Source organism: Protopterus annectens, chromosome 4.part0 (genome assembly GCF_019279795.1).
Source record: "Protopterus annectens isolate FY-2018-M chromosome 4.part0, PAN1.0, whole genome shotgun sequence".
Taxonomy (NCBI): domain Eukaryota; kingdom Metazoa; phylum Chordata; order Ceratodontiformes; family Protopteridae; genus Protopterus; species Protopterus annectens.
The window spans coordinates 659,380,212-659,405,423 of record NC_056733.1 but is presented as its reverse complement, the minus strand read 5'-3'; positions in this window follow the sequence as shown (position 1 = coordinate 659,405,423).

Below are 25,212 nucleotides of genomic sequence, written 5' to 3'. Positions count from 1 at the left end.
CTGCTGCTCTAGGAACTCTGCTGGACACCACGAGGAGCTGTGCTGAGTTCTCTACAGCTGGAAAAGCCCGCCAAAGCGTGCTTTATAGCAGGGGGCTGGAAAAGGCAGGAAATGACCCAAAATGGCCAATGAACTACAAGTTACTGACTTAAACCACTCCTCTGAGGACAAACAGGCAGCTCAGTACTCCCCACTCTCACTGGTGAGTAAAGAAACTTCTCCCTGACCAAACAAGGAAAATGGAGAAGTACAGGAACCAAGACAAAGCCCAGGGATCAGCAAAATCTGATCACTGGAACACTAGCTAGGAAAGTATGGAAAACAAGGATATTTTTTTTGTTTTTTTCAAGTTTTTTTTACACAGATAGACAGAAAACACAATAAACGCTGTACTTTTCGACTAAATGCTATCAAAAGCTAGTACGCTTGAGTGTATTAGCCTGTAGTTTAACTTTTAAGCAAAACTTAAACTAGCAAGTGCAGTAAACAGTTTGAGCTTGTAAAACAGATAATACTTCGATAAAATAAGCAGAAACAGTGGTCGAAAGTCACAAAAGTTCGAAAAAGCCAAGAAGAATACTTAAAATCTGGAAAGTTTGTCTTTTCTGGTCTCTGCTGCTCTAGGAACTCTGCTGGACACCACGAGGAGCTGTGCTGATCTGATCGTTCATAAGGATAGAGTATCACTTCGCACTAACCCATCCTTTCTCCCCAAAGTCATTTCTGATTTTTTGATTAACCAGTCCATTGAGCTCCCTGTGTTTTTCCCAAATTACTGTAACAAGGGAGAATACTGCCTACATTCCCTGGATGTTCATAGACAATTACGCTTCTATCTAGACAGAACTAAATCATTTCGCAAGTCGTTTCCTTTGCGGGCCCTAGAATGGGAGGTGCAGTATCAATGGTTACTTTGTCTAAATGGCTCAGGGATTGCATTGCCTTCACATATTCACTTACAGAGGGATCTAAGCCTGGCCAGTTCAAAGCTCACTCAACTAGGGCATATTGCAGCATCTGTTGCCTTCTACTCTAGGGCCTCCATGGATGAGATTTGTGCAGCAGCCATTTGGGCTAAGCCTCGCACCTTTATCAAGCATTACAAATTGGATCTGATCTCCAAGGGAAGAGTGGCCTTTGGTTCAATGGTTCTTAGGAATGTACTTCCATAAGGGCTACCCAGGTTCTCCAAGTAGCTGGGGACTAGGTTCCGGCAGTGATGAATAGGAAGAACATTAACAACTTCATATAAAGAAGTTATGTCTTACCATAACATTCCATCTGAGTTGTTGATCTTTTTCCAGTCATCACACCCTCCCACCATCCCCCCTAAGGTTCCTGGCAGATCTTCTGGGTCTTTGTGGTGTATTAGGGGTTTTGCGAAGAGATGGCCTCTGTCTTATTCTTTCTCTATATGTTGCATGCAAACTCTATCTGACGTAACTGAGCAAAAGGCATTGTGGGTAGCAGCTTAGCTTGAGAGTTTTTGGTGCACGCAAGCTTGGTATAGGGCCGACTTTTCCGAGGGCTCTGAACCGAACCCATCAGTGATGACTGGAAGAAGATCAACAACTCAGATGGAACGTTATGGTAAGACATAACTTCTTTTTACTGAATTAGAAGTTGGAGACTTCAGATCTGGTCAAAAAAGATGTTGTAATTGGAGATTCAGTTATTAGAGGAACTGATATTTACATTTGCAGAGAAGATAATGAACATCAAATCATGTCATGCTTGCCAGGAAAAAAATAGAGGATGTGAGACAAACCTTAGAACACCTTAATGTAAGGAAGTATGGATCTGTTTTTATTTATCTTGCTATAAATGATCTCCGCCGCAAGGACTCTCTGACTGTTAGTAGGGAACTTACAACCCTCTTAGATAGTATAGCTTGCAGTGGTGCTAGGGCATGTTTTTCACAAAGCACATTTAGAAAGGAGAGTCAGGTCATGGTGAATGAAAGGATTTTTTTGTGTAAATGCCTATGTGAAAAAATGTCCTGTTTTAAAAGTTGGAAATGTGTAAAGCATCCAAGCCTAATTTTGGGCACATGTGTTCAGACAGGATGGTGTGCATTTGTCAAGATTAGGGAAGGGAATTTTTTTCAGCAGATATTTTACAATATTTGACAAATACAAGGTGGGATTTTTGCCAGGATGAAAATTTAACAGTTCATAATTGCTAGCAACATTTGATGCATCTCTGATGGTTGTTAATGCCAGGAGCATTGATATTAAAGTTTTATTATTGAAAAGTTGCTATATTCCCACAACATTGATGTTATTGTTTTTAAAACTTGGTTAAAGAACAATGACTGGAAACCAGTCCTGTTGGGATATAACTGTTTTTACTGTAAGAGATATTCTAACAGAAAATTAGGTGGCAGTTTTATGATCGAGATTAGAGATAGTTATGAGACCTGTTAAATGATAACACCAGTACTATAGATTCTGCAACTGACAAAAAGACAATCCTGGAACATACAATTGTTGGAGTGTATAGGCTACCAAAGTCAAGTGCCGATGACATAGAGGAATTCATACATTTCTTTGCATGAAACACAGCAGGGAAGAATAATAGTGGCTAGGGGCTTAAGTTTACCAGAAACAGACTGGGATAATGATTCAACAATATTAGTAAGGAAATTATTCACAACGTATGTTTATGAACAGCAATTGCTTGGGATTGTAAAAAAACAAACAAAAAAAAAACGGAAAAGAACACACTAAACATTGTGTTGCTAAAGAAATTACTGTCGGTTTTCCATTGCCTCATTAATTTGTTGCACGATAATTATTTCAAACTGAAATCTAAACCAAAGCACAAAAGATTAATTACAGATTATATGGAAGCAAAACAATCACTATGTAAAACTAATTATAGTGATGTATTCAGTGGAAAAACTGCAGAAGGAATGTAGAAAATTTTGAAAAAGAAACTGAGTACAAAACAAAAAAGTGTAAAATCAAGATCTGGGCATATAGCATCGGGGGGGGGGTATATTTCCATAAGATACCTGATTAAGATGCGAGACAAAAAATATAAGAAGTCACAAAGAGGTCAAACTGTAACTTTGTCTAGTTTGTTTATTTCAGTTTTCAAACAAATTAAGCATAGTGTGAGACATGATTCAAGAAAAAAATTGAATATATATATATATATATATATATATATATATATATATATATATATATATATATACATAAAGATATTGAGCATAATAGGAAACCAATTTATAGATACATAAGATGTGGGAGGCATGAAGACATACAAATTGATAAACTCTCTAGCTTCTAAAATTTATTCTCAGACACTACAGATTATATATTTACAAAATATTATGCAAATCAGTTTTGCTCCACAAAGGGGGGTTTAAGTTGGTCTAGTGATATCCAGGTAATCTCAAATATTGGAATCAAAATAGATTATATTGGAAAAGAACTATGCAAACTGGATCCAAACAAAGCACTGGGAGGAGATGGAATAAGTAATAATGACCGGAGGACACCTCAGCAAGAACTTCTAGTACCTTTTATATCTATTGTTTACTAGGTCATACAAATCTGGAGGATTCTTCAAGCATGAGACATGCTCTTATTAAACCTTTCTTTAAGGGAAAGGGAGTAGGATAAACTCGGAGATATACAGACCCTTAAGTTTACTTTCATGTTGTGGAAAAATAATGGAGAAGGTAATATTGGATAAGTTATTGTCAGAACTGGAAAGGTTGGGACTCAAACAATATATGAGCATGCATATGTTGAGAAAACAGGTATAGTATCACCTGTAACATGATGTTCTATAACAATATAATAGCTATGAATAAAAAATGTGCTGTCATGTAATTTATATAGATTTAACTTCAGCAATTAGAGTCATACACAAATCACTGATCAATAAATTACAACAACTAGGTATTGATTTACTCTTTATAAGTTGGGTAGCTGCATGCTTACAAATAGGACATGGCAAGTATCATACACCAATTGGACAGGTGAAATTCTTCATTACAGTCAGGGTGTCCCACAGGACTCTGTCCTAGGCCCCTAGATTTTATCTTTCAGACCTGTCTTTTTCATCTCAGGTGTTCTACAATCTATATACAGATGGCTTGAAACTGGGTAAACTGATTACATGCGTCTGCGTGAGAACTTTACTAAATTGAACATTTGGGTGCAGGAGAAGGTGAATATTTAATACAGCACACAGTGATTGAAACTGTAGATTCATTTAAGGACCTGGGTATATGAGTAGATCCAGCTTTGAGTTTTTCTAATCATATCAACCAATTGGCTACTGATAGTTATAGAACTATAGGTTGTATAAAAAGATTTATAAAGTCTAGGAAATTAGAAATAAAGTCATTGTTTGTTTATAACCAAAAATAACACTGGAACATGTACTTAAACACCAGTGACTCCATAACTCAACAAAATAAGTATCACAGATGAAGGAAAATAGTTGGCTCAATGATAGAATTCCAAAGCTGGTTTAATAGTCAATTCAAACACACAAACACAATTACACACACACTGTTTTCATCCAAGTTGTTAAGACTTCATCAGATGCAGACAGTAACTAAACCATCTCTTTATATAATCCTTTGGCTTAATTATTCAAGTAATCCACCAATGAGAATACAGTCCATTATCTCAATAAAGCATGTCAATGACTGCAACAGAGGTGTTTGTTCTTAACAGTAGAAGAGGACAGCTAAGTCAATCCGATAGTAGCTGCACAAAAAATATAAATGTGGGTTTAATGGTAAGGTAATGGTACCACAAAAAATATCTCTGTCTCATCGAGCAGTTTTTCACTGTACAAAATGGCCATCACCATCTGTGGTACTTACTTTGTTTGATTTTGGAGTCATTGTTTGTTTATTACATTAGACCTAAACTTGAGTATAGGAAACCTTTATAAGAAAAAAAGCATTAGTAAACTAGAAAAAGTACAGTGGAAATTTACCAAGAGCATCTATGAATGTGAAAATTTAAATTATTATGAAAGACTAAAATATCTGAACTTGTACATTGTCGCTTACAGATATTTAAGTGGAGATCTTATTCAGGTATATAGGGTGGCACAATGGTGCTGCTGTTAGCATTGTTGCCTCACAGCAAGAGGTTCTCCAGTTCGATTCTCGGCTGGGGTGCCTTCTGTGTGGAGTCTGCATGTCCTCCCTGCATTCACGTGAGTTTCCTCCTGGTGCTCCAGTTTCCTCCCACATTCCAAAGATGTGTCTGGAGCATTTCTTCCTGGGCCTCTGCTGAAAATGGGCTCTTTCCCACTGAACAAATGTTAAATAAAAAATATAGAGCATTTAGAGGCAACTATCTGTGGGAATGTTTGGTGTTTATTAAAAGTAGAGACTCATCAGATGACCTATGTAAAAGACTTTGTAGGAATGAGAAGTGTACTAATTGGTTCTCTGTAAGATTTATGGAACAGACTACCAAACTACATTAAAGCAAGCACTAGTTTAGATATTTTTAAGAACAGCCTGGACACTTATTATGGGAACAACTGTTTTGGTATATTGGCAAGGGCATTAATGCCTGTGCTTGAAATATTTGTATGTATGCATTTAGAGAATGTTGAGAGGCAGGTGTGAGATTCAAATTGCTGCATCCAGCTATCTTCAGAATATTTTTTCCTGTAGAATCAGTTATTTTTGGATGCAGAGCTTGCTAAGGAGGAAATAAGTTTGTTCAACAAAAAGTGAGCCATCAAGCAGAAGGAGACTTTGCTTCTCATTCTTCTGCTAATAAACCAGACAGAGAGTCCCTGCAATTGAAACCTTTTCCACTGTTCCAAGGGAAAATGCTTTAGTGACAGAGAAGAGCTCAGGAGTTGACCAATAGAATCGGGAATACCTTGGAACTGAACCAGAATCTGGAGTTGGGAGATGGAAATTAGTGAATAAATGTGAGACTACAAAGCATCAATCACATTTTTGAAGTACAACTGTAAAAGGTGGGCAGAGATTTAGCTCTCAATCATCCCAAATTCCACAGGAGCACCCTTTATTAAGTTTAAATAAGCTTAATCAACCCGCTTGTCCAATTTGGGTGCTTTTTCTCCCAAGATTTGTGGTAAAGTGACCTCTGTTCTGGCTGTAGATGTCTTAGCCAATCACATCATCACTTTACTGCATCCCATTTGCATGATGCTGGCCAGTTTCTTCATTTCTTTGCTTTCTCTTATTTATATGGAAGTGCAGACCTGATGTGTTTTTTTTATTTTTCATTTAGGCTCACTCAGCCCTTATATAGGCAGGGCAGCATGGAGGAGCGTTGATACAGGTTTTGTGATTAGTGAAAAGGGGGACGTGTGTAAGTGTTTTAAGAAAAATGGGAGGAGGATGAGAAGTTTAAAGGAAGAAGGATTCAACACTGTGTCTGCAGCCTGAAACAGACTTTTTTTTACTTTGGACTGTGACAGTTTGTATCACTGTTGAAACTGGAGAGGAGCTACTGGAGGCTGAGCGTATTTTGGCACTTTGTCTGAGGTTTGCACCTTCAGGACTCATCTAGTGGTTGACTTATTTTTGGACTTTTATTTTACTTAGCTTAGCAGCAGGATGTTCAACCAGTAATTTGTTGTAATATCTTTAAATTCTGGCAAAACATTGAGGACTTTGTCTCCCTCAGTATTTTATGTTTGTCCAGATTTTTGTGCTAACAGGTTGAAAGGTATCCAGATTTTTGCCTCGTATTTTTGGTCTTTTCCTCATAAAATGTGTAGTTTTGTGGTAATTTAATGAAGTCAGTAAATAATGAGACATTTGAGTTTCAGATTTAATATAATAATTTTTCTAAGTTTATAGGAGCGATATTTAAACTCTGTCCTGTTGTCTGGGCCTGTGTCCCCCATTATTTTACATTTTGTCCAGATTTCTTGTATTAAAGCGGTCCATATTATTTCTTCGTAATTTTGGTCTTACCCATTTATTAGTGATTTTAGTAATGTTTATTAAGAAAGCTGTATTTCTGTAAATTGTGTTTTACATATGTTGTGGGAGTTGCAAATTTGTACAATATGCTTCAAGGGGAGGCAATTTCAGGACTTTTTTTTACCTTCTTGAATTTCTTGGGGAACGTGTTCAGGAATCACAAATACTGGGTGTACTTGCATTCTGTTTAAATTATTTGAAATGTAGAAAATCGGATTTTTCAATGTTTGCAATGCTTGCTGATTTATGTACATTTAACAGGGAATTGTCCAAAGCATGTTTTACCTTTATTTTCAACAGTGTGTAATTTATTTTTCTTGCAGTAACAATGTTTAATCTTTTTTTTTTCTGTGCTAAGAATGCATTGCTTTCCTAGTTTGAGGATGTCTATAAACTTGCATTATTTCATTTATTTTCACAAGATCTCGGTCTATAAAATATTAACTATGATTGCTTTTTTCCTATAAAATTAAGTATTTTGAGTCTACCATATTGTGCAACTCTGAAAGTTTTCATTGTGCATGTTTTTTGCTTGGACATTAGGGGTAGTAGCTAAAGTGGCATGGGAACTTGGGAATGATAACTGCCATTTGTTTACTTTTACTTTTGTAGTATTTGCATTATGAACATATGCATATACAAGTCTTAGGGGTATGTGTACTATTGATTATATGTGTATACATAGGTTTTAGTGTTATGATATGCCCAGTGACCCCTTGAGTATTTTTGGAAGTGATCATAGTTGTGCCTCATGATGTTAAGTTGTCTATCTCGCCTTCGTTCTTGCTGGTTGGGATTGGAGCAGATCCTCTGCTCTGACTTGGCCATCTTCTATAGCTCGAGAGCTGTTTACTGGCTCGAGGCTACCCCTTATCCCATGATGCCTAGCGCTAGCTACCCAGATCTCGTTTGCCACTTCAGCTGCGAGGTGTCGTTTTTCTGGCTCAGGCTCGTATAAAGTTTCTTTATACAACTTTTTTACTAGAAATAGTCTTTTTCCTAGGGGTTGTTGTTAGTTTTTAGTCTTTTATATTTGTTGTGTTAGCTAAGTGTGTATTTGTAGCTTCCTTTCCTTCCCTTTAGTTCTCCCCCTCCCCCCTCCTTATTCTTTTCCTGTCAGGTTAACCGTTTAAGTTAGAGGCTTTCCTTCTACCTTCTTTAAAGGCTAGCCGTTTGAGTTAGAGGCTTTCCTATAAAAAAAAAAAAACAAAAAAAAAAACTTTATCTTAGTCTGTAGTATACTGCGTTTTTCTGTAGACTGTATTTTGATTGGTTAGCTATTGTTGTATTTTTTGTTACAGGATGTCCAAAGAATCCAAGGTGTTTGGGTTCAAGAATTGTGACTCATGCTGTCAGAAAATGTCTCTGACAGATGGGCACACTTCTTGCGTCTATTTTTAGGCACTGTGCACCTGCAGGACTCTTGTTCTATCTGCCATGCATTTAGTCCAAGAATTCTGCAGGAGCATAAGAATAAGCTTATTCTTAGGGGCCTTTTAAAGCCCCAGGATTCACTGGCCAAGACTCAGCCTGTGAAATCCCCTAAATCTACCAAATTGTCGGCTCCAAGTTCCGAGCCGTCTTTGGTTCAGACTCTACCTGCTACTTCAGTTCCGGCTGGAACCGATAAGACTATCTCCCCATCGGCTCCATCAGAAACTTCAGAGCCTTCGCAGAGCCACAAGAGGCTGAGGTCCTCTTCTTTGGAATCGATAAATTCGGCTCCTCGGTCTCCGCTGCTTCAGATCGAGTGCAGTCACAGATCTTCTCACTCCTCTCAATCCTCTAGGCTCTCGGATCACGACGTGGAGAGAGTGGTCAGTAGGTTGCTAAAGTCGCAGACACTTGCCAAGATGTTGTCCAGCCCTCCTCAACAGGTGTCGGCTCCATCCACTTCTATTAATGTTCCTCCTCCGACTCCATTGAGCTCAGAGCCTGAGTTCATTGGGGTTCGAGTAGTGGAACCGTTGGCTTCGATAACTATCTCTTTCGGTTCTGTTGTCAGCTCCGATTCCCTCGATGGTGCCATCCGTCGAGGGATCTGGGCGCCGGGGCTCCCATGTCAGCTCTGAGGGGGCGAATGGCATCGGACCCTTGTCCGACCCCGTTCTCCCTCTCTGAGCTTCGGCGCAGGTGAGCTCGGCTCCTACATCTGCCTCAGAGCAGTCTCCCTCAGTGCAGAGAAAGATTCCGATTTCCTCGGAACTGGAGCTTTCTCTGCATTGTGGTAAGAACACCTTCAATGTCATGAGGAGTGTGCTGGCCACTGAGTCAGCTCCACTATCGGCCCCATCGGCTCCATCTCCTGTAGTGCCTGTGCCAAACTCTGCTTCTCCTCCAGACCCCAAGCGTGGGGAACCGGCACTCCAGGGCACCCCATTGGGTGTTTCCTCTTTTTCCGAGGCCTCCCCTGATAATTCAGAGGAGCCCCCTCGTAAGAAGAAGTGCAAGAGGAAGCACATTGACTCCCCTGAGTCTGTCACTTCTGATACAGATTTGGATGATTTGGAAGAGTCCCCGAGATCCCCCTTTGAAGATGTTTCCTTTTCGGACATCCTCGAAATGCTTAAGCAGAGGGGGAACTGGAATCCCCTAGCCCCTACTGAGGATGAGTCTGTATTCCTGGATGCATTTGGTTCCCGACCTTCCACCTCCTGGGTTTCTCCGCCTTTCGATCCACTTATGTCCATGGTGGCTCAAAAGGCTTGGTCAGTCCCGGATACAGTGGAAACAAATCCAAGGAGACCTGCTAAGTTCATCACAGCACCCCATGATAAGCAGTTCCTTACCAAAGGTGTTCCTGTTGATGCCATGGTGGTAGCAGCAGCCACCAAAAAAAGAGTTAGCGGAAACCTCTTCGTCTGTCCATCCTCCTAACAAGGAGTCTAGGACCATGGTCAGATACGGGAAGCGAATGTTTGCCTCAGCGACCTTTTCTATGAGGTCCCTGAACTACTTATGCCATTTTACCCGGCTTCAGAGGGATCTCCTTAAAGAGCTCGGAGATACCCTTCGAGATCCATTAGCTGAGGGGGCTCAAGCTAAAGTGGCTTCCCAGCTGGCAACCCTTAATTCTGTAGTCAACTCCTCCATGAGGCTCATTTCCTATGCAGCCGATGGTGTGAGTAGAGCCACAGGTACGGGCGTGGCCCTTAGGAGACATGCATGGATGCAGCTATGTAACTTTGTGGAACGCTTTAGAACGTCATTCACCAACACCCCCTTTGATGGTTCCTTTCTTTTTGGACCACAGGTGAAAGACACTTTGACTAGGTGTGAGCAAGAAGGCAAGACTCTCTGCCATGGGAGTCTGTTTTTCCACTCCTTCCAGACCATACCCCAAGGGTCAGAAGAGTGATAAAATGTGGTTCTGAAAATCCCAAGGAGCCTCGCCTGACACACGTAGAGATTTTACCTCCAGGGGCAGAGGGGGAAACAACAGACACTGCCCTCGTGGCAGAGGGGGTCCACAGAACCAGGGCAATGGAGAATCCTTCTCTGAGAAGCCCATTCAGCATCCCTGAAGGGTTGCCTGGCTGCCCGCCTCTGGAGGCAGTCAGGGGAAGACTTTCACTATACCCAAACGCCTGGCAGAATTTAACGCAAGACAAATTGGTACGGTCAATTATATCCGGAGGTTACAAAATTCCCTTCTCTCAACCCCCCCACTTACTGTCAAGCAAATCCCTTCCAGATGTTCCACCCAATCTGAGGGACCAAGCAGTCATAGAAGTTTCAAAACTGCTAGAAAAAAAGAGTCATCCAGGAAGTCCCGGCAGACCAACATGGATCTGGAACTTACTCAAGGTTCTTTTCGGTACCAAAAAAGACAGGGGACTGGAGACCGATTCTGGATCTCAGCAGACTAAACAAGTCTGTTCAAAGAACAAAGTTTCGGATGGTCACGTTACGGTCCATTCTACCCTTTCTGGGTCAGGACAATTGGATGTGCTCCATAGATCTTCAGGATGCGTACTACCACATCAAAATGGACAGGCGCTCCAGGAGATTCCTTAGCTTCTGACTGGGAGCCAGTCATTACCAGTTCAGCGCTCTGCCCTTTGGTCTCACCACAGCCCCCAGGGTGTTCACCAAATGTATGGCAGTGGTCACAGCTCACCTGAGACATCGAGGATTCCAGGTGTTTCCATATCTAGACGACTGGCTCCTCACTGCTACTACCAGGCATCAACTTCTGCAAGCCAGGGACAACACAATCACAATCTGCTCCCAGCTAGGCATTACAATAAACTTTGAAAAATCTGCATTGTTGCCCTGTTAATCTATCACCGATATAGGAGCAGACTTAGACACAAGTAACATGTCTGCAAGGCCAGAAAGGGTGTCTGCAGTTCGCCAGCAAGTACAAATTCTAATGCAGAGCAAAGGATCCAAGTCCGATTCGTCCTTCAAACCCTGGGTTCCATGGCAGCGGCAATTCTTCTAATCCCACTGACCTGCTTTCACATGAGGATCTTTCAGTGGCTTCTGTTCACACAGTGGTCTTTCCAACAACTGCCCATGTCTCACATGATCATGATTACAGAAGCATGCAAGAGGCACCTTTCCTGATGGATGGTCTCCCCACTAGTGACTCAGGGCAGACCCTTCATTCAGCCCCCTCCGGTTGCCACAGTGACCACAGACGCCTCCCTGATAGAGTGGGGGGGCATTATCAGGGCAAGACAGTCCAAGGCACTTGGCAGCCTCATGAGTACCATCTGCATATAAACGTCCTAGAAATGAGACCCGTGCTCCTAGTGTTGCAAGCTCTTCAGCACTCTCTCCCATCTGGGACCATTGCAATTCAAACAGACAACATGTCAGTGGTGTGGTACATCAACAAGCAGGGCGGAACCAGGTCCTACCCCCTATCTCGAGAAGCACTCAGACTCTGGCAGTGGGCGATTTCCTCCCAATGTTTTCTAATTGTGACGCACATCCCTGGGAGTTCCAACGTCATAGCGGATAGGCTCAGCAGAGCTATTTTCATGCCTCACGAGTGGTCTCTGAATCAGGTAGTTGCGGATCTGATCTTCCGCAAATGGGGACAGCCTTGCTGCGATCTTTTTGCCACCCCCTTCAACAGCAAATGCAGCAACTACTTCTCCCTTCTTCCGCTTCCAGGTCACACTCCCAGAGACCTCTAGTCCACGATTGGCCTCAGGGACTTCTTTATGCCTTCCCTCCGTTTCCCCTGATACCAAAACTCATACAGAAAGCAATATCGCTGGGTTGCAAAATGATCCTCATTGCCCCCTACTCGCCTCGACAGATATGGTTTCCGTTCCTGCACCATTACCTTCTCGATCAGCCCTGGACTCTGGATCCGATTCCAGACCTACTGATTCATCAATCAGGCAGGCTGCATCAATCCCTCCAAACACTCCAGCTCACAGCTTGGTTGCTCCACTTCCAACCTTAGCCAGGCTTCCCAGCATTTCCCCGGCCATGCGTGAAATTATTGTCTCCTCACAAGTCCACAACTAGAAAAACTTATGCTAGCAAATGGAAACGTTTTTCTTGTTGGGCAGAGGCTAGGAATGTAGATCCTTTTTCAGCTCCAGTCCACGAAAATTTGGAGTTCCTAGCACACCTTTTTCATTCTGGGTCTGTTTCTGCTACAATCAGGGTCCAATTGGCGGCCATTTCTAACTTTCATGTTGGGTTGTCTAATTCAAACATTATGTCTCATAAGCTCTGTAAAGCCATTTTAAGAGGGACTACTCTCATGAGACCTCCAGTGAGAGATCCCCCTCCTCCTTGGAACCTTAATTTGGTACTAACCTCCATAATTATGCCCCCCTTTGAACCTGCAGCGTCCTGCTTCATTAAGTTTCTATCTTGGAAAACACTCTTTCTGGTAGCTATTACTTCAGCCAGATGCATCTCTGAACTTCAGGCACAATGTGTTCGTCCTCCATACTTGGTTTTTCATAAGGACAGGGTTGCTCTAAGGACTAATCCCTCATTCCTTCCGAAAGTCTGCTCAGAAAACAATTTGAACCAATCTATAGACCTTCCTGTGTTTTTCTCTAACCACTCCAACAAGGCAGAATACAAATTGCACCAATTGGACATTCATAGACAATTGTGTTTTTACTTGCATAGGACTAAGGATATAAGGAAGTTGGACCAGCTGTTCTTTTCCTACGCTCTAGGCAAACAAGGTCTCCCCGTTTCCAAAGTGACCTTATCCAGGTGGTTGTCTCACATTCACTTTCATTTATCAATTGAGAAACAAAGAGTTGCTTATCAAACTGAAAGGTCATTCTACTAGGGCTTTAGCCACCTCTGTAGCCTTCCAGTCTAGGTTGCCCATGGATTCTATCTGTGCAGCTGCTACGTGGCAAATCCTCATACCTTTATTTCTCATTACAAGGTAGATATGGTCTCCAGGAGCAGAGCTGACTTTGGTTCCACTGTTCTGAAGAGTCTGTTCCAATGAGCCACCCAGGATTGTAGGTGTTAGGAACGCTGTCCCAACCAGCAAGAATAAAGGCGAGATAGACAACTTAACATTAAGAAGTTATGTACCTACCATAACGTTCCATGTTAGTTGTCTTCATCTCGCCTTCTTTCTTGCGTCCCATCCTCCGTACCCCTGTCCTATTGGATCGAGAGGAGTTTTGGTTTCACTGGCTGAGTGTTCTCTGGTTTGTTTCCTCTACTGACTTAGAGAGTATGACAGGTATGCCCAACCTGTTTGTTTGGACAGGTTGATTCTCTGGCTATGTCTGGGGTTAGCTATGTCAAACTAGATCTAGGTAGCTAGCGCTAGGCATCATGGGATAAGGGGTAGCCTCGAGCCAGTAAACAGCTCTCGAGCTATAGAAGATGGCTGAGTCGGAGTCGAGGATCGGCTCCGATCCCAACCAGCAAGAAAGAAGGCGAGATGAAGACAACTAACATGGAACGTTACAGTAGGTACATAACTTCTTATTAGTGCTCAACTAAGTTTGAGTTGCACTGAAAAATGTGATCCTCTATGATTTTGGCTTTTTTGCCCCTCCCCCAAATGCGTTTGTCTTTGTCCCCAGTTGTCTGTATGTGGCAAGTTAAGGAATGAAGGTGTAGTGCATACCAAGTGTCCACAATTCCATAGAACGGTCAAATTTTTCATTACCTTGGTCTGTCATCATTCTTGTTCACACTTGGTCTTTGCAGTCACTAATTGTTACACTTTATATGCAAAATAAACCTTTAGATGTTTAGGTTGGCTAAGTAATGATTAATCCACAACTGTGTGGTATATCTGTGATCTTTCAGTTTTGCAGTATGTTCCTTGCATGAGATTTTTCTTGGATGCTTCATGAATCATTTGCATTAAGGAGTTTTTTCTTGGTTGCGTTCTTAATCATTCACAATACTGCTCATTCAGATGCTATGCCCATGTAGCTTATTGAGTTACACACATTTACAGAAGTTTCTGGCTTGGTTTCTCATCCTTTATCTGAACTGTTACAAATATTTTCTTCAGAAGCAAAGTAATGGCTGAATCACACAACAGCAATTTACAAGCTACAGTGGAAGGGGGTGCAACTCAAGTTTTCTTGCACTGTTATAGTGCAACAACTCAGAAGGATAAGACTTTTTGATTAATGTTTGCATTATGCAAGCTTCATTTTTCTACAAGTATACCTCATTGTACCATTGTTAATTTGAAACTTTTCTAATTATGCTCTTTTTTCTCCAAAGATGTTGCATCTGAGAAGAAGAAGCAAATGACTACATTCCAAAGCAGCTGGAAGGTCTTCTATGATTGGGTAATGGAAAGCAGGCATGGTCCTAGATATGCTTTTTAAAGCCATGTACTATCAATATTAATATTGAACATGGGGGGGGGGTGATTTACAGCAACACATGAACAATGAAAAGCACAAGATGAACACCAAACATTTGTTTGGGAGGAAGGTGATTGAAATGTTTGCCACACAACAAACCAAGTCTAAAGTATTGGAGGCTGAAGTAGCCTTTATGAGTCTTTTTGCTGAACACAACCTGCTCTTTATGACTTGGGACCATTTCTTGATGTACATGAAGAGGTACTGTATGGATCCAGAGATGGTGCAAAAAAGACCTGCAGACCAACAAAGGCGAATTCCACTGTAAGGGAAGTAATGGGGCCACAGTGTCAGCAGGATGTTTCACAAATGTGTCAGAAAGTGGCATACTGTTTGCACCTGAACCAGTGTACAGATACGGGGGATGAGATGGCTTGTAATTTTGCTTTTTTGTTTTGTTTGTTTTAACCGTAGCAGTGGCAATAATGCTTAGATTTCTCAACATGCCTGTTTGAGTGAGTGGAACTGGCCAAGCCATTTATGACAGTGTAATGGAGACTTTGAGAAAGTTTGGCATTTCTGTGAGCCACATGGTGACTTATTCTTTGGACAATGCTGCTTCCATAATTATTAAGTGGAATTCTGTGCTATTCAGACTAAAAGAACTTAACCCCCTTATTTTAAACATGGGTTGCTTATGCCAAATTGCAAATGTATGCATTAAATCTGCTGTAAAGGCAATGGTTGTACCTGTGGAGGAATTGATATCCAACACCTATTGTCATTTGTCTAGCAGTGCACATTAGCAGAAGCTTAAAAAGTTTGCACTTCATGGATATTGAACCCTCCAAAATTATCAGATATGCCCCCACTCAATGGCTAAGCTTTACAAAGTCATCAAAAGAATGCTTGCATTGTGGCCCACCATGAGATCCTACTTCATGTCTTGTGAACAATTATTTACCAAAGTGGAGCTCATTGCTGAAAGACAGCAGAGCCATGACATTAAGCTGACATTCCTGTAGTATGCCATGAAACCATTGCAGAACTTCAGTGCGTAAATGCAAGGCAGGGAAAGTAATACGTACTACAGGCATATGCTAGTACTGTACTCAGACCACCAATTACTAGGCAGTTTCTGGAGAATGTAACTACTGTTGATTCATTTCTTGAATTGCAAGACAGAGATCCTCTGCTACAGAACATGACCAGGTTATTATTTATTTATTTATTTATTTCAGTTTGATCAGGGAAGTCCACTGGGTCAAGAAGAGCCAGTTTTCAGTAGAGGCCTGGGGAGAAAAGCTCTATTAACAATAACAAACATGCATAACAAGCAGAGTATATGACATAAGCTGAGAGAACAATTTAGCAAGTATGAAGAGATAACATTATAACATTATATACAGAGTATCTGTAGTGACAGTGGACATTCATTCTGTAATCTTTGTATTATACATTTTCAAACAGTTACTACATTTCATAAGATAAAAATATAAATCTCAGATCTTATGTAAATGAGGGTAGAAAAAGCAGTCCAGCAGTAATAGGCAGATTTGAGGTGTTGTATGTGGGTGTCAATACGGAGAGACAGTAACTGCTGGGAAAAGAAAGATGAGTGAGGAGGGTCTCATGTAGGGGAAGAGCAGGGGTATATACATTTAGATGATGGGTAGGAGTGTAGGAGAGATTTGAAGTTGGTGTGGTTTGGGGTGTTTTGAAGGGCAGAGGGGAGTGAGTTCCATAATTTAGCTAGGAAGTATGATAACAGAAGGGGGCCAGGAGGGTTTGTGGATTTGTAGGAGGTTTTGATTTTCTGATCGGAGTGAACAGTTAGGAATATAGGGGATTAAGGTGTTGGAGAGAGTGGGACAGTTGGATGGGTTGAAGATGAGCTTATGGGCTGTGGTGAGTTTAACTATGTTTATGTAGTTGGGTAGTTCTAGCCATTGTAGAAATTGGAGGGAGAGGCAGTGATGGGAAGACTTTTTGGAGATGGTGGCGGATTTGCTGATTTTTACTGTAGCAGGATTCTAATTTGGATTGTAGGCTGAGTTGGAGGTTGGTGAGCAGTGAGGCATGGTATATGAGAAAGGGGAGATGGTTAGGAGGCGGCTAAGGTCTTTCTAGTGGAGAGAGTGAGGTAGGGATTGTGTCTGTACATGAGACCTAATTTTTGTTGGGTTTTTTATGGCTGTTTGAATATGGATGTTGAATTGTAGATGCTCATCAATGGTGACACCAAGCAACTTGGAGTGAGATGCTATTTCAATGGGGGTGTTGTTCTGGCTTAGTATAGTAAAGGAGGTATTGTCAATGGAGAATAATCTGGAGGGAGTAAAGATAATTAGTTTAGTTTTGTTTGTATTTAGGGCGAGGTGGTAGTTGTGCATCCAAGTTTCTGTTATAGTAAAAGCTGACTGGGTTTTTAGTAGGTCAGAGGGGGAGTCAGCAGTGCAGATGATTGTAGAATCATCTGCATACTGGATTAGGGAGGTATTGAGGATGGTGTGGTGAAAGTTATTGATGAATATGTTGAAAAGTAGGGGACCAAGGACAGAACCTTGGGGAATGCCGGTTGGGGTGTGTAAGGAGGAGGTTAAAGATTTCCATTTTACAGCTTGCTGTCTTTCAGAGAGGTAGCTAGAGAACCAGAATATGGTAGAGGGAGATAGATTGAGAGAGGGGAGTTGAGAAAGAAGTATGGGGTGAGAGATGGTATCGAAAGCTTTGGATAGGTCAGGGAACAGGGTAGATATGTTTGCCAGAGTCATTGGCATGGTTGATGGATTCAAGGAAGGACGGAAGGGCAGTGATGGTACTGTGGCCAGGACAGAAACTATGCTGGGTGGGGGTAAGGAGGTTATTGTGTGTTAGATATGACAGACGTTGAGTATGAATACACTTTTCTAGGATTTTTGAAAGTGGGGAAAGGATGGCAATGGGTCTGAAATTGGTGGTGTCAAAGTTTTTACCTCCCTTGTGGAGTGGGATGATGAATGCATGTTTCCAAATTGAAGGAACGTAGGATTCTTGAATGGATCTGTTTATTAAAATGGAGATTGGCAGGGCTATGTTGTGAGATAGTTTTAGGAAGAGAGGGGGAAAATTGTCAGGTGCAGTACAGCATGGTTTTAGCTGAAGGAGTTTTTTTATTGTGCTTTTGCAGACAAGGTTGGGCTTGAAGGTGGGGGATTGCTGAGCATCGTCAGGGTGAGAGGATGGTGGGGGGATTAACTTGGAGGGGGCTGTGGGAAGGTGGTGGCTAGTTTGGCTATGTACTCCACAAAGGAGTTAAAAAATGATGTAGCTTTCTAAGTCGGTGAGGTCAGAGTTAGGGCAAGGGTTATCCTTGTTACCGGGATGGAGGAGAGAGGAGATAGTATTCCAGAACTTTTTTGGTTTGGTGGAGTGCTCAGACTGGAGCTTGGTGTAGTATGTTTTGTGGTGTATTATGGAGCTGTGTGAATTCAAGTAGGGTATTGGGTAATTTATTGTTATGGTATTGTTTCTACTTTCTGTCTCTTAGGTGCATGGTTTATTTTGTTTCTTTTGATAGCCAGGGGGAGATTTTGGATTTGACCCATTTGGTTCTGAGAGGAGCGTGGCTGTTGAGTAGAGTTAGAAAGGTTTCATTAAAGTAGCTTATTGCATTGTTGAGGGGCAGGGTTTTTAGTGGGGTCCCATTGATTAGTTTTAGACAGTCAATAAAAAGTTTGTGGGTTGAATTTAGAGAGTTTACGGGGTTGAATGTAGTGATGTTGTTTTTGGAATGGAGAAGGGTGCCGGTCAGCAAAGACTGGTAGGTGGTCACTGATTGGGTCAGGGAGGGTACCTGAAGTTGAGAGAAGGTTAGGCTGAGATACTAAAATCCAGTCAAGGATGGTGTCAGAGGATCCATTTTTGTTGTGCCTGGTAGGAGAGTTGATTATCTGGGTTAATTTAAAGAGGTTGCTTGATTGAGAAGGGGGGTTGAGAGATGATGGTGGACCAGTTAATGTTTATGTCGCCTAAGATATAGGTTTCATTTTTGATGTTGGTGGAGAACCAGGATAGGATGTCTTCTAGTATTGGAATGCTGTTGCCTGGGGGATATAGAGGGCAGCTATGCAAATAGATTTGTGATTGTTGATTTTTAGGTGGGCTATGGTAACTTCAGAGCTGGCAAACTTAGGAATGGGGTTGGTAAATGGGATAACTGTGTGGGTGGTGGATTAGACTATGTCACCTCCTTTCTTGTTGGGTCTGTCATTAGGGATCATTTGGTAACAGGATGCTAATATTTTGCTGTCTTTTATGTATGGCTTAAGCCAAGTTTTTGAGATGGCAACAATGCCAGGTTGATTATGGGAAAAAACAGGCATGGAGGAAAGGGATTTTATTACGAAGGCTTTGAGCATTAATGGTGATGAAGCAAATTGATTTGGGGTTGCCAGGATGTGATGGAGAGATGGTTTTGGTGGATGGGGAGTTGTTGGGGCCTGGGTTGGGATAGATGTCACTGGAGAGAGAGAGTGGGAGATTTGGTGTAGTAGATGTATTATGAGGTCTACAGTTAATGATGTTTTAGGTGGGGGTAGAGTAGGTTTATTTGGGTGTTTGTGGTAGGGAAGGTGGGGCGAGGGTAGGATTGGAAGGATTTTAGGCGTATATAGTAGGGTTGTATTGGAGGAATAGAGCTCTGGGGGAGTAGAAGAGAAGTATAGTTTGTTGGTGTGTTGAAAGATTGTTGTATGATGTGAAGGTGGGGTATGGGAGGGGTGTGGAAGTTGTGTTAGGTAGGTGAGGGTGGTAAGTAGTGCTAGGAGTACTGTTGAGTATAGAATGGGTATGGAATGGGACATATTATAGTTGGGTGTATTTTTATGGTGTAAAGTGAGAGGTAGGAGGAGTGTGTGATTGGGTAGTGAGAGTTGTGGGAGGAGTTAGGAATAGATAAATGTGCAGGTAGTTGGGGTGGGTGGGAAATGGGGGCAGGGAGGGGGGGTGGAGTGAGCCTGAAGGGCAAATGGAGCGGGCAGAGTACCCCAAGCAGAGGTGAGCAGAGAAAAAGTATCAGTGGATGCAGGTAAGAACAGGACTCTGTTTGTGGATACAGCTGTTAGGTTCACAGAGTAGTGAGCAGATAGGTATGGATGGGTTGGTAACACTTTCTTTCAGTGTGCTTCACTAGGTAGAGGTGCTGCTAGATGTTTGTAGGGGCTCTGTAATGTAACTGAACAGCATTCACCTGGAAAATGGGCTGTGATACTGGTCAAGGGAAGGGGTTATGGAGCTCTGCTGCTACCTACTGGGGAAATACAGAGGTATAACAGAGTGGGATGGAAAGAGGGGTAGTCCCTATGAGTGTGCACACTGTCAGGGGGCATTAAGTACGGATACAATATTTAATTCAACAGCAGTTTGTAAATAGAGATACAACAAAAACCCACATGAGCTTACATATAATCATTGGCAACAACACACTTGTCCCTAGGGGGAGTGTGGTCTCACTGACAGTGTTGGTGTCACAGTGGGTTCTTTTGGTTTCCCAGACAGGGAGGGTGTTGTGACCATGTGAGCTGGAAAAGAGCAAAAGAAAGAGATTGTTATTGTCTGAGTGTGAATGTAGAAAGTAGAGAGTATGGTGTATGTAGAGGGAGAGTGTGGGTGAATGAGAGATGAGTGGAGTGGGAAGATTGGAAGTGAAGTGTGGAAGGTGGCAGAGACAGTGCATGCAGTAGGTAGGACATACTTAGGGGGATTTTAAAGCAGAATAGAGAGCAGCAGAGCTGCACAGCAGTTAAACACATTATTTGCAAAATGAACAAACTATAATCTTATTTATACAGTATTTAACCTGCAGTTCTACACCAACACGAGAGGTAAATCACTATGCAAACTATATATATAGCAGCTAGTGTTGCACACACTTTAAAGTGCAGCAGCAGTGCTGCTTTTAACAGCTGCCAGTACACACAATTTGAAGTATTTCAGCACTTTTTAACATAGGATATAAAGCAGTTCACAGTGCTAAGTAAGTAAGACATCTACATTGTCATTTAGAGGTAGCTGCAATGAACAGTTGTACTCTAGTACAGCATACAGGCTTTTCACAAGCTATTTACAGTACAAGACACAGGTAAAAACACCTTACTTGAGTGCACACTACACCTTTGCGACCATTATGTAGAAGTGAAAAGCAGTAAAACACAGTTATGGAGAAATACCGTATGCAGTTAAATGCCTTACCAACGTGCACACTAAATGCTGGAACTTCAGATGAGTGTCCCCTTTAGGGATGGTACAGCAGGAAATGACTTATACATATAGATGGACTGTGAGTTGGGGTAGGAGGTTAGGAAATGTGATAGGTTAGAAGGTGCACAGAAGGATGGGATTGAGTGAGGACAGGGCTTGTGAGGGAACTGGGAATGCAGATGAAACACCCCCCCAGCAGAGGTGAGCAGAAAAAAGTATCAGTAGTTGCAGGTAAGAACAGGACTGTTTGTGGCTACAGTTGTTAGGTTCACAGAGTAGGGAGCAGATGGGTATGGGTGGGTTGATGGCACTTACTTTCAGTGTGCTTCACTAGGTAGAGGTGCTGCTAGATCTTTGTAAGAGCTCTGTAATGTAACTGAGTGGCAGGCACCTGGAAACAGGCTATGATACTGGTCAAAGAAGGGGGTTGTGGAGTTCTGCTGCCACCTACTGGGGAAATACAAAGGTACAGCAGAGTGGGATGGAAAGAGGGGTAGTCCCTGTGCATGTGCTCGCTCACTGTTGGGGGACATTACGTACAGATACAAAACATTAATTCAACAGTAGCTTGTAAATACAAGTACAGCAAAAACCCACAGGACTTTACATATAATCAGTGGCAACAACACCCTTGTCTCCTGGGGGAGCGTGGTCTGGCTGATAGTGACGGTGTCACAGTGGGTTCTTTTGGTTTCCCAGATGGGGATGGTGTTAAAACCATTCGAGTGATGTGGACACTACTCTCTGGGACTTCACATGAGTATATCCTTTAGGGATGGCACGGTGGGAAATGACTTGTACAAATAGATCTAACTATGGAACCGCAGCTTTCTTCCACCACTGTTGCAGATATTGGCACTTGTCTCACTTTTTGGGGTTCATGGGTGGAGTGCTGCAAATTGATTAATGAATTTTTGGTGTATCAGATGACTGAGTAGTCATATGGATCAGACACATCTAATTTCTTAAAGTACTAGTTCATGGTACTTGGCAGCCTGCAATAGAAGACCTGACATGTCAACCTTCTATAAAAATAATGCAAACTGCTCTGCTTGCCGCACTCTAACAGTGAAGCAAAATGAGCATTAGTATGGTTCACAAAGTCCTATATTAGTAATAAAGACAAATGAGAACATTGACTGCTATTGTATGAAACATCCAGACGACATGCTGGAACCAGCAAGAAAGGCAACCACTATTTATAACAATGAACATTCCACAGCATCAGTTACAGAAATTCACTCTGCTTGCCAAGAGGCTGAAGTTGAACAACTGTTTTAATTTAATACAACAGTGGGGGGACATGACATGTGTTGACCTGTAGCCAATAGTCTGAATGTGAATTGCCTTATTGTGTGTATTGCTTTCATATTACGTATGTATTTGTGTTTTGCAAATGTTTAAATACCTGCTTTAATAAAACAAACTCTCTTGGGTCGGGTGTGAGGGTTGGTGAGCATGTATTACTTCAGTTTTATTCAATTGTTTACAATTATGAATAATCCTATATTATGATTATGAGTGTATCTGTGTATGTATAAAACTATTTTTTAAGAAAGAAGTGATCCTAAATGATGCACTGTGTTTGTGTAATTGAACATGTTTGGGTGTGTCTGTTAATGTGCTTACTTGAATATGCATATATCATATTAATTAGGTGTCCCCGATCATCTGTAAGTTGAGAGGCATGGAAAGAGTAGACTTTAATTGACTTTGTTAAACTTCTGTGGAAATGAAGCATTTGCCTCATTTCATGTCATTAATGTTTGGAAGGTCAATGAGGACAGGAGAAGGAGGAAGAAGATAACTGTAAGCAAAACAATTTCTGTTAACGGTATTCCTATAAAACATTTCAAAATATAAATTGCATGTTTTATAGTAAAGTATTTTTAGTTCTTGTATGTGATAAAATTACTAAAGTGAACATGGGCCTTTCCTTCTCTTGCTTCTTTTTTGGTATTATGAAATGTAGGCATTACAGTGCAAAAGAGAAGACAAGCTAGACAAAAGCATGTTTAAGTTAATAGGCTATAACCACGGGTTGTTGAGAGCAGATGGGGTGCAAAAGTACACAGATCACAGTACACATAGAGCTGATATGTTTTATTACTTTTGCATAGGTTAATATCTGGAGTAAGATACTTGGCTTAATCTAATAAATGTTAACTGGAAACAAGTAAATATAAGAACTCCAAGTATAATGAAAAATTTTCCTTTAGCAATAATGTTTCAGTTTGTCATTCGGGCTGCAGCAGAAGACTACAGTTTTGTTGTCATGTTTCTGTGCAGACAAGCTTGTAATGTGGTAATAAAAGCTGGAACACTTGTTTCTTCAAGGCTAAAAGTTAAAGCTTTCTGAAAGCATTCAAGTTATTTTTTATAACTGGGAGGGGAATAAAACAAAACAACACAAATTAGTGTAAGTAGAAGCACAGGCAATAACATGCATCTTAGCATGAATAATCTCAATTACTGGTTAAGGCCTGTGTTAGCACCTGTCTATTTGGCACAAATGTACTTTTTAGGAGGGTTAGATTTTATTATTTGAAGACTTACATAGTTGTGTATTTGCATTAATAGGTAAGAGGGGGTTGTTTAAGGTTTTTATTAAAACAAAAAGCCTTTAAAATGTGACAGGGTCCAGTGAGAAGAAAAATGTATAAATGATTAACCTATTAAACATTAGTGGATGCATCTATCACAAAAATTGGAAATAGCCATTTAAAAAAGCTGCCATATGTAATAGGGAATAATGATTTCCTATCATAATGGTGACACTTTCTATATTATCTTGGAATGTGACTGGTCTCACAATTATAGACAAAAAGGAAAGAATATTTAGTTATATTAAGAAATGCAGAGTGCAAATAGTAGTGCTAAAGGAGACACATTTGGAAACAACTGAGCATGTGAATTTGATAAAGGATTTCAGTATGGATACTCAACAGAATATCAGGGACATAGGAAAATAGGAGTACTTATATTAATTGCTAGAGGAGCTCCAATAGTGATAGAGGATGAAAAAAATGATACTAATGGCAGATTTGTGGTAGAAAGGAGCTACTGGCAAAGGATGAAGATTATGCTGGCATGTATTTATATTCCACCTTAAACTGCTATTATGGATCTTAAATATTTGGGGGACAAATAATCAGCTTTTGGCAGTGAATATTACTTATAGGAGGGGACTGGGATTTGATTTCCAGCAATGAGGATGTATCTTGAGTCGTAGGAAAATATAAGAGGGCAGATTTCTGAAGAAATTTATAAAAATAATTGGTATGCAAGACATGAATTCATTACTGGGAACTCAGAATTTACATATTCCCCAAGTTGCAATAACTGGGTCAGACTAAACAGATATACTTCATATGAACATGTGCATTTGAGAGGCTTGGCATATATGCAGTAACTATTGTATATCATGTGCCAATAATTATGAAAATAAAACTGAAGGATAATGAAGTAAAATGAGACGCTGGTGCTAGCCACATACCTATTAAAAAGAGAGGAATTTAAGGAATAGGTAGGAAATTATTCAGCAATTAGGGAAGATAGAAAGTACTCCACAAGTTACAGCTAATGAGTGGGATGTAATGAAAGTGGAGTTTAACAATAGAGTAAAAAAAAAAAAAAGATTTAGTTAAGTAACAAGAATTATTTTAAGGGGCTGGCAAAGGTCAAAGTATTACAGAATAAGGGGAATCTCACAGAACAGAAATATGTGCAATTGCAGAGTGCTAAAGAGAAAATAAGGGAATATTTGGATAATATGGTACAAAGGCATGCATCTGGAGCGTTTCTCCCTGGCCCTCTGCTAAAAATTGGCTTTGTTCCAAGTCCGTCTTTCCTGGTAAACAAATAATAAAAAAATAAAGTAAATAGGCATGAGTGTTGAAAGGCTGCTGTTAAGCAATTGTTTTCTGATAACTCCAGAGCACAAAAACCTTTGGGGAAAATGACATAGGCAACAAAAAGTAGAAAGGGTTGTTGCTAAACTTAGGGAGCATGTAACAAGAAAAATAACCAGAAATTCTATAGAGGTATTAGTGATATCTCAGAAATTTTATAAAAATTTATATAACCCAGAGAAGTGGGGAAATCAGGAAGAAGCACGCTTGGAATTACTTATGGAAGCCTTAATTATGTCAAGGTTGAAGGTAAATGAGATTCAACAGCTAACAATTAAGGTAGGAGGCGATGAGATAAAAATTATGTATAACCAATTTGCTG